A 10,062-nucleotide genomic window follows, 5' to 3' on the forward strand; every position below is an offset into this window, starting at 1 on the left:
GGACGGCGAATTTGGGATCAGATGTGGTGGTTCATGTGCGGTCTGGATTTGGAGACGAAAGTTCTTATATTCAGGCTATGTGTGGTTGTAGATCGTGTATATCGGCACTGTTTAGTGACTATCAGGGTTTGGAGACCCGAAGGGATCTTTTGTTACTTGGTAGATTAGATCTTAGACGTGATATGAGGTTCAGACTGGTTGTCTCTATGTTGTGTTATTCTGGACTATTGCACTAAGGCGACATTGTTGGCTATGCCGGAAATGCCACGGATTAAGTGGCGAGGTCCGCAGGATTATGCCCTAGTGGAGTGGTTTTATATTTCGAAGGCCCAGCGGACGGCTGGGAAGGATTGTCTTCCTTATTTGGGCTTTCGTGACGGATGTTAGTGTAGAGGCTCCTACCATTGATTTAGTTCCGGTGGTGAGGGACTTTTCGGATATGTTTCTTGTGGTCGGGCATGTCATCGGTCAAGGTTGTTGATTTCGGTATTGATTTGATGCCGGGCACTATATCGTATGGCACCGGCAGAGTTAAAGGAGTTGAAGAGAAACTCCAGGATTTTTGTGATAAGGAGCTCGTTGCAGGTCAATGTGGATGCGTGTCTTAATTTGAGTTTGCTTGGTTGGCTCTGAATTGTACTGTTGAGGGGTGTATTGATTCGATTGTTATTGAGCTTATTAGTAATCTGGGGAGATCCATGAGTTACCTTTCTGTGTTGCGAGATGTTATGATTTGTTGGTTATAGGTACATGTGGTGCGGTTCTATTGGGGTCTCATAGTGGAAGTCGAGCGGGAAGAGTAATTGGGTGTTGCTCGGTGAATGGCGTATCGGTTAAGTCCTTTCGGGTTTGCATGGTGTATGTTATTTACTTCAGCGTGAGTATGATGAATTGCTTTGGTTCCAGATATCAAATTGTGCCTGGTTGTCGATTTCGAGCTAGTGACTTAAGGTGGTTCATATGGGTCAGTATTGGATAGGATCGCACATCATAGCGAAGTTATGTGGAGGTATGAACTTGCGGGTTAGACTCGTGTGTTTTGTTCCTATGATGTGAGACGGGTTCTCAGCCTTGTGTTGTGGTGGTACCGGTGAGCTTGAGGTACAGCTCTTTCATTTGAGTCATTTTCATGATTTGAGTATGTTCGGACTGTTGCGTATTGATGTGTGTATTGTGCAAGTTGTGGCTTAGGCCTGTATGAATGTGTCATGTCACCAGAGTAATGTGTTGGATTAGAGGAGATCATTGGGGATCATTAATAAATACGAACGGATGTGATTTTAGCATGTTGGAAGGATAGTATCGAGCTTCGGTTCAGAAATTTGTTGTGGTATTTGCCAAGGAAGAAGTGGCTTCATGAATGGTTGATCTGGAAAATGGTTATGGCTTACCGCGTGTCTTAGTGATCATTGGCAGTATATGAAAGTGTTGGGATGAGACTTTAGTTGATAAAAGTTTTTCTATCGGTATGCGGATGTTGTGTGCAACTGCTGTGGTTAGAAGTTATCACTACGAGCATTTGAGTCATGTGGTATATCAAGTGATTGCACCTGAGATTGCAAGTATGGGTGATTACAGCTGGTTCGGGCTTATTCTGAATATAGATGTGAGATTCTGATCTTGTGAATGATTTCAGAAGTGGAAATGTGGTTCTAAGGCTTATGAGTTAGATTGGGTTGTGAAATTTCAGTTACTGTGTGTTATCGGACCTATGTGAGATAGGGTGACGTGGGATCACCCCCAGGTAAATGCATGGTAAGGTTACTCAGCGATTGGTTAGCTTTTGGAACAACTCTGAGCACGTTCGCGGACGAACGTATGTTTAAGTGGGGGAGGATGTAACGACCCGACCAGTCATTTTGAGCTTTTGCACTTTGCTCGCCAGTTCTCGGGCATGACTTGCCCCGTGTGGTGTATTATGACTTATGTAAATCGTTTGTGTTGGGTTTCAGGTTAATCAGAATGAATTTGGAAGAACAGTCTCAGTTGAAAGCTTAAAATTTGAAAGGGTTGACCAAAATTTGACTTATGTGTATTTGATCTCGGATGGGAATTTTTATGATTTGGTTAGCTCCGTTAGGTGATTTGGGACTTAGGAGCGTGATCGGAATGCATTTTAGAAGTCCGTGGAAGGTTTAGGCTTGGATTGGCGAAATCGAGATTTCGGCGCTTTCCGGTCGATAGGTGAGATTTTGATATTGGGGTCGGAATGGAATTCCGAGAGTTCTAGTAGTTTCGTTGTGTCATTTGGGATGTGTGCGCAAAATTTCAGATCATTCGGACGAGATTTGATAGACTTTCTGATCGAAAGCATAATTTAAGAGATCTTGGAGTTCTTAGGCTTGAATCCGAAGTTGATTTTTTGTTTTGATGTTGTTCGGAGTGATACGAAAACTCGACTAGGTATTAATGATGTTATGGGAGGTGTTGGTATGTTTGGGTTGAGGTCTGATGGCTCCGGGTGTGTTTCGGGTGAGTATTGAGCGAGTACGGACATTTCGGAACTTAGAAAATGGATGGGGCAGAATTTTTAGTGCTGGCCGCGGTAGAATTAGCGCTGAGCGCGCTGGCTTAGTGCTGGGCGCGTAAAAGTGACCACGGTCGCAGTCATGAAGATTTGCAGATCGTCGGTCCAACTTCGGAAGCTCATATCTTTTTATCCACAAGGAATTTTGAGATGATTCAAAAATAAAAGTTGTAGCCCTTCGTGTCTAGTTTCCATAAAGGTAAAGATATCAACTTTGGACATCTGTAGCAAAGGTTATGGCGAAAATACTAAAGCCTGTCACTGCAGAGGAAGGCCTGTGCGGTCGCGGTTGTGTTTGCGCAAACCGCACTGGCTTGCGCGGACCGCGGTCGTTTTGGTGCGGCCCGCGGAGGCTGGAACCTGAGGGGTACCCTATAAATACAAGGTTTTGGGTTTTATTTAATATTTTGACCTAGAGAGCTCGGATTTTGGCGATTTTTCGAAGGTTATTCAAGAAATTCATCGGGGTAAGTGATTTTAATTCAGATTTGGCTAGAATACATGAATCTATCACTGAATTCATCATTTAATTCGTTATTTGGGATGGAATTTGGGAAGAAAATTGTGAAACCTTTCAAAAATGTCAAATGATGATTTGAAGGACCAAATGGTATCGGAACTGGATAATTTTGGTATGGTTAGACTCGTGAGGGTATGAGGATTCTTAAAATGTAAATTTTACCCGATTCCGAGACGTGGGCCCGGGGCTCGGGATTTGCTAATTTCGGGATTTTTGATATTTTCGAATGTTTTCGCTTGGGCTTTGTTCCCTTAGCATATTGTGACGTATTCGTTCTGATTTTGGATAGATTCGACGCGCGTGGAGGACAATTCGAGGGGAAAAGGCGTCGCGAGCTAGTGAATTAGCTAGTTCGAGGTGAGTAATGGCTGTAAATGATGTCCTGAGGGTTTGAAACCCTGGATTGCACATCGTAGTGCAATATTGATGCAAGATATGCGATGGATGATGAGCGTGGGGTCTTTCACTACTGGGGATTGTGACTTGGTCCATCCCGATTGATGATTTTACCGAATATTTGACTGAAATTCATTTGTTATCATCATGATTTGGGCTGATTGCCATATTTGGGCTTCGTGCCAACTATTTGAACCCTTCGGGGATTTTTTTTATCACGGTTTCCTTACTACTTGACTTATTATTTGAACTCTGTCCTGTTGATATCTACTGTTTTACAAACTCATCCACTTTTACTCAGATTTGAAACTTAAATGATATTTCTACATCATGTTTTGGGCTGAGAACTACTGTTTTACTAATGCCCAAGGGGCTTATGATGATTTCCGGACTGAGTAAGGCCGAGGGCCATATGTGAGGATATGCTGAGTGATATGAGGCTGAGGGCCTCAGTTACTATTTATGCCACGCGGTGTCTTGAGTGATGTGAGGCAGAGTGATATGAGGCCGAGGGACTGAGATACTTTATATGCCACGCGATGACTTGAGTGATGTGAGGATATATTTTTATATGCCACGAGGTGGCTTGATATAGCGCTTGGGTCGTAAGGGTCCCCTCCGGAGTCTGCACACCCATAGTGAGCGCAGGTACCCATTATTCTGAGTGATTGATGTTATGCCTGAGGGGCTGATATGAGTGATTGTGAGGTAGCCCGAGGGGCTGATACTATTCTGAGAGTGAGCCTGAGGGGCTGATACTGTTCTAAGTGATTGATACTGAGCTCGAGGGGCTAATACTATACTGAGAGTGAGCCCGAGGGGCTGATACTATGCTGAGCGATTGATACTGTGGCCGAGGGGCGGATTTCTACTTGTTATTTATCTGTTAAATTACCGATTTTACTTGTTTTAAAAGGAATATCATTTGATTTCTTCACTGATTTACTACTTTAAGTGATTTTACTGCTTGATATGGAATTACTTTGTGCCTTTACGTGTTTTCATACTTTTAGCCATTATTTATAATTATTACTCACTGAGTTGGAGTACTCACATTACTCCCTGCACCGTGTATGCAGATTCAGCCATAGCAGAGTCCGCACCTGAGCGCTGATTCCTTCTAGGCTAGGCAGTGATTTGGAGTTACGAGGTAGCTGTTGATGTCCGCAGCCCCTTGTCTCTCTTATCCTCTATCATTTATGTTTTCTTCAGACTGTTGTATCGGATTCCGTCCTTTGTAGACCTATAGTAGATTCTGTAGTAGCTCATGACTTGTGACACCCCGGTTTGGGCATGTGTCGGGATGGTTCTTGCGGTTATTATCGTTAAATTCTGCAATTTAGGAGTATTATATTATATGTTATTACCGTTTATGATGATTAACTGTTTAAAAGAGGTGTTCCGTTTTGGTCTGGCTGGCCTTATCTTCATGAGAGGCGCCATCACGACTGGGTTCGGGGATTGGATCGTGACACAGAGACAAGGACAAAGCTCAAAGATTGGAGGAAAAGCTCTAGTCCAAGCTAACCTTACTAAGGGGGTGATGTCATTGCTGTTGTAGTTGAGGCAAACATGGTGGCTAACAAAACTGAATGGATATTAGACATAGGTGCTTCAAGGCACCTTTGCGCCAACAAGGAACTGTTTCACAACTTTGAGGAATCTGCTGATGGCGAGTGTATCTACATGGGTAACTCCACTACAACTGAAGTTATGGGTAAAGAAAAAATTCTCCTTATATTAACTTCTGAAAAAACCTTAGCCTTGAACAATGTTTTGTATGTACCCTCCCTTCGTAGAAACTTAGTTTCTAGTACGCTTCTCAACAAAGCAGGTCTTAAACTTATTTTTGAATCTGATAAAGTTGTTATTTCTCGTGGAGAGACTTTGTTGGGAAGAGTTACCTTAGTAGGGTTTTATTTGTACTGAACATTGCTCAAGAGATTACTAATAATGCTAGTACTTTTAATTCTGCTTATATTACTGAGTTTATTGATTTGTGACATGGTAGACTAGGTCATGTTAATATTTCTTCTATTAAACGACTTAGAAAATGGAATTAATTCCTGCAATTAATGTTGATAATTTTTCTAAGTGTCATGTTTATGTAGAAGCAAAACATGCCAAAAAGCCTTTTTAAGAATGTAACTAGTCGAAAAACATAATTGCTTGAACTAGTACATTTAGACTTAGCAGATTTCAAGAATACTGTTAGTAAGGGTGGAAAGAAATACTACATCATCTTTGTAGATGACTTTTCTAGATACACTAAGGTATATCTTCTTAAGTCAAAAGATGAGGCTGAAAGTATGTTTTGAAAATACAAGGCAGAAGTAGAGAATCAATTAGACAAAAAAATCAAGAGGCTTAGGTCTGACAGGGGTAGTGAATATAATACTAATACTCTAGAAGCCTTTTGTAAGAAAAATGGTATTATACATGAGGTTAGTGCTCCATATACACCCCCAACAAAATGGTATAGCCGAACGGAAAAATAGATTCCTTAAGGAAATGATGAATTCTATGCTTTTGAGTTCGGGTTTATCTGATAATATGTGAAGGGAAGCTGTTTTATCTGCATGTTATGTTCTTAATAAAGTCCCTCATAAGAAGTTAGATAAAACCCCGTATAAGTTATGGAAAGGGTTTGCCCCTAACTTGAAAATTCTGAAAGTGTATGGGTGTTTGGCGAAGGTTGGTCTACCTGATTTTAAACAAGTAACTGTTGGACCAAAGACTTTTGATGCTATTTTGATTAATTATGCTCAAAATAGTGTTGCATATATATTTGTGTCTTTGAATGATAGTTCTATTTGTGAATCTAGAGATGCGGAATATTTTTAGCATGTTTTTCCATTGAAAAATAATGTGCCTAGTGTTGTGCCTAATAATGTTTCTACATCTATGTCTATTAATTCTCATATTGTGCCTTCTTCTAGTGTTACTGCTAATGAGCATGAAAATGAACTTAGAAGAAGTAAGAGGCGTAGAATTGAAGCTAGCTTTGGTCCTGACTTTATTACTACTTTCTTGACTGAAAATATTGATCTTGATATTTTGAGTGATGAATTAGTGTCAATCTATTTAATAGAAGAAGACCCTAAGACATGCAGTGAAGCAATGAGGTCAATAGATGCTAGTTTTTGGAAAGAGACCATTAAAAGTGAATTAGACTTTATAGTTTCTAATCACACTTGGGACTTATCTGATTTACCTAAAGGTTGTAAACTCATAAGTAGCAAGTGGATATTTAAGAAGAAATTGAGACCTGATGGTACAATTAAGAAGTATAAGGCTAGACTTGTTATCAGGGGTTTTAACCAAAAGAAAGACATTGATTACTTTGACACTTATTCTCCTGTGACTAAGATAGCGACTATTAGAACTCTTGTTGCTTTAGCCGCTATTCATAATTTAGTGATATATCAAATGGATGTTAAAACGGCTTTCCTAAATGGTGATTTAAAGGAAGAGATCTATATGTCTCAACCTGAGGGATTTGTGATTCAAGGATAGGAGAATAAAGTATGCAAATTGAGAAAGTCTTTGTATGGTCTAAAGCAGGCACCTAAGCAATGGTATGAAAAGTTTAATAGCACATTAGTGATTAATGGTTTTGTTGTTAATGCATCTGATACTTATGTTTATTCCAAGATGATAGGATCAGATTGTATTATTATATGTTTGTATATGGATGACATGTTAATATTTGGCCCTAATGTGAATGTCGTTAATGAGACTAAGAATTTTTTGTCTTCTAAATTTGAAATGAAAGATCTTGGAGAAGCAGATGTGATTTTAAGGGTTAAAATCAAAAGAACTTCAAATGGTTTTTCATTTTCTCAGTCTAATTATATTGAAAAAATGTTGAAAAGGTTTAATTGTTTGATGTAGCACTTGTGAGAACTCCTTATGATCCTAGCATACACTTGAAAAGGAATAAGAAATCTAGTATTTCTCAAATTGAGTATGATAAGATAATCGGTAGTGTAATGTTTCTCATGAATTATACACGACCTGATATTGCTTATGTTGTTAGTAGATTGAGTAGATATACTCACAACCCTAGTAGTGAACACTGGAATGCTCTTTATCATTTGCTAGGGTATTTTAGAGGTACTATGGATTGGTGTTTGCATTTTAATAAATTTTCTGTTGTTTTAGAAGGATTTTGTGATGCAAACTGGGTTACTGACAATGATGAAGTTAGCTCCACTAGTGGCTATGCATTTACTTTGGGTGCAAGTGTTATTTCATGGAAGTCTTCAAAACAACATTGTATAGCACGATCTACTATAGAGTCTGAATTCATTGCTCTTGAGTTGGTAGGGCAAGAAGTCGAGTGGTTGAGAAACTTATTGGCAGACGTGCCTTTGTGGGGAAGACAAGTTTCACCAGTTTCTCTACATTGTAACTCACAGGCAGCAGTTGGAATTGCCAAAAATAGTGTGTACAATAGAAAAAGAAGACATATCCGCATTAGGCATGGTGCGGTAAAACAGTTGTTGAAACATGGTGTTATTTCCTCGGAATATGTAAGATCCGAAAGAAATTGCGGATCCTTTAACCAAGGGTTTGGCAAGGAGAGTTATCCTTGAAATATCGAAGGGGATAGGGCTAAAGCCCACGGATTGAGGAAGTATGGTGGATATCCGTTTGTGGTCAAACGAAGCCATATGAGATCTCAATATGCACTACATTTCCTATCCCTATGGCATGTGGTAGTGCTTTATAAGGTTGAGCTTATTTTGCTCTTAATGATTCCATAGCCTTAAGGTAGTCTATGTGTAGATAGACTTGATGGAATCACCTATGTGAGTGTAAAGGTGTGGTTGCCTTTTATGAAAGACTTGGGATGTCTTTCTAGAGCACTCATGAGACCCAAGGTACGTGCATAACCATAAAAGCACTTTGTTACTATTGCAGAGTTTGCATAAAATTAAGGATATAGTATGTGTTGTGGGGGTCTCAATTAATGTCCATTCAGTTCAAAAGTACTTCACTTTGTGGATGTTAGTTGTTGCCTCATTTCACTACGTGTCAATTCAAATCGAAAGATATTGACACTTAAGTACATGTTCCTTCTTTTGCCCAAAATTGTTCTATTCTTGTCTTTGCATTAGTGGGGGATTGTTGGTATTATTTATAATGCAAAGTCAAAGATTTCTTTTTGCAAATCCATTTACAACCAATAGCCATGAGTCTTTTTATTTTACTAGTATCCTACCTATTTCCAAGTGGCCAAATACTCTTAGATAATTGGTATATAGCAAGAGTTTTTACATGTGGCATTGATTTAAAGCCAAGTGTTGAATGACTTTGATAAGTGGCAATGCAAATCTACCATGTGTCTTCATGCACGGAAGACTAGGTACACTTTTTGAGAAGAGACTAGGTACACTTGTCAAATGGACTAATATATTTGGACAAGTGTTAAAAGACTCTCCACACTTGTCATACATGCAACCTCCCTAATTGCCTATAAATAGGATGGTCATTAGCCATCATATTCACTCAATTTCTTAACCAATAATTCATCTTGCTAATAATCACTTTCTTCCTACAACATTTTAATTTCTGTAACAACTACAGAAAAAACCTTCATCTTCTCTTCTTTCTGGGCAACTGTTTTGTGCAAATTCTAAACTTCCAGCCACGAGTGCACGTGTTCGGAGGTGCTGCGAAACCTTGGGGAGCGACCGATCTTAACGATTTGTACCCAGTTTGGCCGAAATCGCTTTTAAGGCAGTGGCTTGCCACAACACAATATTTTTTATAAGATGTTCTTCTTTTCTTCTTGTTCTTAGTCAATATTATCTACTCATTTTCCTTACACAGGCTTCGGATGCAAGCTAACAAAGAGGATACAAATAAATGTAAATAGAAAATAGAGAAGTGAATATAATCTCCTCCTATGTTAGCTTCGAAGTAGCTGATTACAAATTCGATTAACAATACAACAGTGTGTAACAATCCGGATAAAATAAGAGTTTAATTATATTATGGTTAGTCTTTTAAATACTAAAAATGAAATAAACTTGAATTAGCAAAATAAAGAATAATTCATACAATCAGCTCAGATTTATTTGGGATCGATAAGTTAAATAAAAATGTGACATTTCACGATGAAATATGTATATCGAATTCTTTTTATGGAGAGATCCGTCAAGATCTTGATTGCCATATGCCAATAGATTTGGGCTTTCAAAGTGGACCTACCTTAGCCTCAACAACCCATGAGTAAATAATGGGAAACAATACAAAGAACATTTGTCTGAAAGTGTATGAGGGGCCGAACAAGCAGCTCAGCCACAGCCTGCGCCTTGCATAACACATTCATTTTGGTATTTCGCAGTCTTATTTTGACGAAAAAGTCTTTAATGGAGAAGGTTTTGACTGTTTTTGCAGCATTCGTTGAATATTCACAGTCTGGTGTTATTACTGGAACTATAACAATATGAATAGCCTCATAATGCTCTTATCTCGATTTTTAAAAGTTATTAATTACTTACAAATATATCTTACTCCTTCAGCTGAAAAACCAAGGTCCCGTAGCTCAGTTGGTTAGAGCGTTGGTCTTATGAGCCGAAGGTCGCGGGTTCGAGCCCCGCCGGGACCA

The 10,062-nt window shown here is 39.2% G+C and overlaps 1 non-coding gene across 1 annotated transcript; it reads left to right on the forward strand.

Annotated features, from left to right (window-relative positions):
• The first annotated feature begins 9,988 nt into the window (after positions 1 to 9,988).
• Positions 9,989 to 10,062, forward strand: TRNAI-UAU (transfer RNA isoleucine (anticodon UAU)). The gene has a single exon. It is a non-coding gene; the product is annotated as a tRNA-Ile (tRNA).

Source organism: Nicotiana tabacum, chromosome 10 (genome assembly GCF_000715075.1).
Source record: "Nicotiana tabacum cultivar K326 chromosome 10, ASM71507v2, whole genome shotgun sequence".
In the NCBI taxonomy this organism is placed as follows: domain Eukaryota; kingdom Viridiplantae; phylum Streptophyta; class Magnoliopsida; order Solanales; family Solanaceae; genus Nicotiana; species Nicotiana tabacum.